Source organism: Bombina bombina, chromosome 2, assembly GCF_027579735.1.
Source record: "Bombina bombina isolate aBomBom1 chromosome 2, aBomBom1.pri, whole genome shotgun sequence".
Taxonomy (NCBI): domain Eukaryota; kingdom Metazoa; phylum Chordata; class Amphibia; order Anura; family Bombinatoridae; genus Bombina; species Bombina bombina.
This window is the reverse complement of record NC_069500.1, coordinates 600,576,962-600,582,961: the sequence shown is the minus strand read 5'-3', so window position 1 is coordinate 600,582,961 and position 6,000 is coordinate 600,576,962.

Here is a 6,000-nt window from a genome sequence, read left to right as displayed (position 1 = left end):
CATATCATACTTCAGGCTTGCTCTCAAAAAACAAAAAATCGAGCCCCCTTTGATGCACATATCTCTCCTTAGGGAGCATGTGAGGTTACAGTTAAGACATGGGCTATGATTCTGTAGGTCAAGTTGGACTCTCCGGCTCTTGGTTTCGCTTCTTGGTCTTCCCATTCTTTAGCACTGGTGTCCAGGTTTGTGTCAGGGCTTTTCTCTGCTGCTTAGGAGATTGAGAAGGTGTATCGGATGATTTATCAATATGGAGCCTGTTTAAAATCGATTGTCCTTCTTCAACTGTGACACAGGAGTATGATGTTTTGTCCACTGTAAAAGACAACTTAAAGGGGAATCCCCATCTATATTTGATCTGAGCATTGGCAAGGGCTGCTACTATTGGCTTGAATTCCCTTCTTTTTTTCAAAGTGATAGGGGATAGGTCTGCAAATATTTGGATTTTGTGACCCTCAAAAGTGATCTCTGGAACTCCCCTCACCACTTGCATAACTCTGTCTTTGATATGGTAGTAATGGAGTTTTGTTATCACATCTCTGTGGGCTCCAGGAGTTGGAGGTTTCACCAATGCTCGATGAACTCTGTCCATAAGAAGGAATGATGCATCTTCCTCTGGTAGTAGTTGTTGAAAGATCTGTGTGATGATGTCTTGAAGATTATTATACTTTTCAGGTAAATTGCGTATGCGAATGTTAGATCTAAGAGATCTATTTTCCAGATCTTCCAGATGATCCTCTAATTTTTGTATTTGAGCTTGTTGTGAGCTCACTGTAGCTTGTAGCTCTGGGATTTCTTCCACTATTTCATCAACTTAATCTTCAATTGCTGAAGTTCTCTCACCTATATCAGCAATATCTTGTTTCAGCTCCGAAAGAGCCGCTCTCATTTCTTCATGGAACATTTGTTTTATCTGCTTTAATAGAGCCTCATTTGAGGAGGTTGACTTTTGAGAGAAAGTGGGGATATCCCCTGTATCTTCTTCTTGTTCCATCTTTTGGGATAGGTCCAGCAGGGCCTGTTTCTTTTTCTGTTGTGATTTGGACAAACATTCTTTAACAGATTGTGTGCGACTTTTCATCCTCTGACTGTGGGAGGTGATGCAAGGTAGAAAAAGAGTCTTATACTCTTCACAAATGAAAAATCAGCGATTAGATCTTTAGCTTTTTAGCTGCTGTGCTTCAAAATCTTATCGCCCTAGTGGTTGCGTAGCCACCCTGAATGCCTTGATCTGTCAGAGAGCCACCCTTCTTCTCTAGTTTATTTAGACATGCCCGAAAAATTCCTCAATTATGTCATTTAAGCTTTCACTGTACTCATCTGTGCTTGAAAATAAAAGGGGTTTACCATGCGTAGAACAATTCTGATAGGGTGGGGGGGATCAGGGCCTGCAATAGTACCTCTTCTGTATTTCCCGCTGTCCACACTTCGTTAGACAGTAGGATAAGAGGTCAGCGAGTGGAAATAGCCCTTATCTATATTCGGTCACCCCCTCAGAAGTCTATTAATCAGGAGTTAATCACATTGGAGAAAACATCAAAAGTCTCTATGTTCTAGGTTTTGGTGTGCTTTCAATTAACACTCAGCTCCCCAGGGCAGTTTGTCCTCACAGGACCATCACGGGCAAGGAACTTTGGATATGACCTACCAGCAAATTGGCTGGCAGGAAAGGGATGAGGAGAGAGTGCCAATTTTTACTGCAGAAAAATAACAGCAGGCGCCTGTTGGTTATGGCTGAAATAAACTTTTTTAAACTGTTCCGGTTCTTCAAGTTGGCTTTTAATGTCTTTTTTCTCCATGAGAGGTTATAGCTTAAGTCTGAACCCAGATTATATATCCAGCTCTGAAACTATTCTTACAGGTGTGCAGACAGATATCGATGTTTTGCAAATTAATATAGCACTTCAGGGTCACACTCCCTGTTTATTTCCAATTATATATAATGTCTCTCACATCACCAGATTATATTTTATAGTTATAGTACATCTGTCCAGTTAGTGTATGAGTTGCAGGGTGCCAAATCAGTAAAATTGTACCTGTAAAATGGCGGTTCGCGCCAAATTCCGTTTTTTTCCCTTTGGTCTTCTATTGTGGATTAAGCAGGTCTTGTTGCTCAGATGAAGTTGTTTGCTTGCTTGAACACCTAGTCGTGGCCGGTATTTTGACCTCAGGGATATTTCACTGCTTTCACTGCAACTTTCCGGTCCGGGATAGGCCGCAGCCTGGGACTTTCCTAGTTTTCTCCTGGAACTCAAGTCCGGATCGATTTCCTCCTTCTGAATTTTTGCAAAAAACAAGTAAAATATAGTTGTCCCAGCTGAGGGCACTACCCAGTGCCTAAGGATGTCCTTGGTAGACTTCTGAGATAACTTTTATGCCAGTTTTTAAGCTTTTTTGGACCAGAGCTCCACACAAACACTGCTGCCTCTATGGCTGGCTAGCTCCGCCCTCCTCCCACTTTATTTTGTCTAAAATAGTTAGGATTTGAGTAGAGTCTCTTAAATATGACGGGAGGCTAGTGATATATTTCTGGAGGTTTGTATCTATGTACTCAGAGAGATTACTTGATATAGACCCGATCCCCGATATAATGGGTCTTCCAGGTGGTTTAGGCAAAGACTTGTGTATCTTTGGAAGTTGATAGAACACTGGGGTAATTGGGTGTGTTATTGATAAGTAATTATATTCTTTATCATTTAAAATCCCCCGTGTTTTAGCTTTCGTGATCAAATCTTCCAATTCTTTTTTGTATTTCACCACTGGGTTGTTGGGTAACCTCTAATAGGTTTTAGTATCACTAAGGATTCTTTTGCATTCTTCATCGTAGTCACTCCTGTTCATGACAACTATGCCTCCTCCTTTGTCCGCTGGTTTTATAGTCAGACTGTGATTGCTTTCAAGCTCTTTGATGGTGTCAAATTGGGACTTAGATGAATTAAATTTTACTTTATTAAGTGAATTATGGCTTAGCTTTTTAATGTCGTGGCATACATTCATCTCAAAAGTTTCAATTGCACTTCCCTTACTGCTAACGGGATAAAATGTGGACCTTGGTTTTAAATTTGCATGTACAAATTCATTATCTGTAGAGGTCCTTGATGAAGTATAATTTCGTTCAATTGGTGATTTTAAAAAATGCCGTTTAAGCGTTAATTTTCTGACAAACTCTTTAACACTAATAAATGTCTGGAATTTATCCAGACATTTTGTGGGTGCAAAACTTAAACCATATTTTAATACGGACACTTCCTTTTTTGACAGTTCTATTGAGCTTAAGTTGTATATGCCTTTCACATGGTTCTTGTGTGTTGATTGGTCTGAACATGATGCTTGTGGGTTTAGGTTAGGTGTGACTGTATCTAGAAGTTGTTTTCTTCGTCCTTTTATTTTGGTACCCCCTCTTTTTCCTCTGTGTATAACAAATACATTTGGCAAAGATGTCAGAGGTTTTTTCCCCTGCCAAGCTGTAAGGCATGTAAAAATGGTCTGAAAACTAACCATTTCTTCTCGTGTTCCAAAAAAGAGAAATATAACATTCAAAGTCTAGTCAGATGTGGAGACAGAGGTGTCATTTATTTGATACAATGTCCTTGCGGTTTACAATACATAGGACAGACCTCTAGAATGTTAAGGGACAGAATCAGAGAGCACATATTATGCATAGAAAAAAAGAATACAGATACTACACTATATAAGCACTTTACAGTAAAACACAGTGGGAACTTCAAAGATTTTAAATATTTTGGGATACAAAAAGTAAATAGGAATTGGAGAGGAGGTAATTACGAACAGAAATTACCTTTTAATGAATCCAAATGGATATTCAGAAGATTTATTACATCTTCTGCTACTTAGCAAATAACCAGGCAAATATAGAAAACCCCTATAAACATCTTTGGGAAGGATAATAGAGGACAGCTCTATAAGTCAGTATTTCTAACTTTTTTAAGTGGGCTGATATTTTCAAAGAATGTTTAGCAAATTTCTAATATATATATATATATATATATATAATATATAAGAATACAAATATATATTTTAAGAAACCCTGACATTATTTATTTAATTATTCCCTCCACTATCCTATTTTATCTATACATTTTATCCATTTTATATAAGTTTGAGCTTTGTCTTATAATTAGAAAACATAGCTGAGTAATTTTCTAATTACAAGACAAAGCTCAAACTTATATAAAATGGATAAAATAAATAGATAAAATAAGATAGTGGAGGGAATAATTAAATAATGTCAGGGTTTCTTAAAATATATATTTGTATTATATATTATTATATATATTAGAAATTTGCTAAAAATTCTTTGAAAATATCAGCCCACTGAAAAAAAGTTAGTAGTGACTTATAGAGCTGTCCTCTATTATCCTTCCCAAAGATGTTTGTAGGGGTTTTCTATATTTGCCTGGTTATTTGCTAAGTAGCAGAAGATGTGATAAATCTTCTCTATTGTTAAGTCCTTTCGGATGCAGGCAGTCTAAGGTGAATATCCATTTGGATTCATTAAAAAGTAATTTCTGTTCGTAATTACCTCCTCTTCAATTCCTATTTACTTTTTGTATCCCAAAATATTTAAAATCTTTGACGTTCCCACCGTGTTTTACTGTAAAGTGCTTATATAGTGCAGTATCTGTATTCTTTTTTTCTATGCATAATATGTGCTCTCTGATTCTGTCTCTTAACATTCTAGAGGTCTGTCCTATGTATTGTAAACTGCAAGGACAGTGTATCAAATAAATTACACCTCTGTCTCTACATCTGACTAGACTTTGAATGTTATATTTCTCTTTTTTGGAACACGAGAAGAAATGGTTAGTTTTCAGACCATTTTTACATGCCTTACAGCTTGGGCAGGGGAAAAAACCTCTGATATCTTTGCCAAATGTATTTTTTTATGTTTTGTCTCTTTTGACTAGGAATGCTAGGGGTTATCATATTTTTTAAATTATTAGTTTTCCTATATATAAACTTAGGATGAGGAGTAAGTCTTTCCCCAATTGTGTTGTCTTTTTTTAATAATAACCAGTGTCGCTTAAGTATTTTTTCTATAATATGTTTGTTTTCACAATATTCAGTGATCATTGGAACTTCAATGATATCATCTAAATCTTGTTTGATCTGCTTGTTTTTATATTTTATCAGATCTTTACAGTCAATTTTCCTGACTTCTTCGATCTTCCCATCTAGGATTTCTTCCTTATAACCTCTATCCAAAAAAACGTTGTTTCAAAATTTTGGCTTGTTCCTCCCATTTTTTAGGGTTGGAGCAGTTTTTTCTTACTCTCAGTAATTGGCCTTTTGGAATATTTGCTTTCCAAGTTGTGTGATGACAGCTCAGGCTATGGATATAATTATTACAATCAACCTCCTTAAAGAAGGTTGATGTCTCTATTCGCCCATTTATAATCTCTATTTTTAGATCCAGAAAGTAGATTTTATTCTTACTGAATTCATAGGTAAATTTTAAGTTCATTATATTCGTGTTCATTACCTTGATCGTATGTTGTAAATCCTTGAGTGTACCTTTCCAGATTAAAATAATGTCATTAATGTATCTAGCATACAGGACCAGGTCCGCGCTGGCTGGGCAAGAGTCCCAAAATATTTGTTCCCACTTGCCCATATAAAGATTAGCATAGCTTGGCGCGAACCTGGTCCCCATTGCTGTGCCACACAATTGTTTATAAAATTGATTCTCATTGTTAAAATAATTGTGGGTTAAAATGTAATTTATACTGTCAAGAATGAAAGTGCGTTGTGCTTCCGGCATATCTGGATCTTTTTAAAGAAAAAAGTACACTGCTTCAATACCTCCTTTGTGGGGGATATTCGTATACAGCGATGTTACATCGCATGTAGCCATAATAAATTGGTCCTCCCACTTTATTTTGTGTAAAATAGTTAGGATTTGAGTAGAGTCTCTTAAATATGACGGGAGGCTAGTGATATATTTCTGGAGGTTTGTATCTATGTACTCAGAGAGATTAC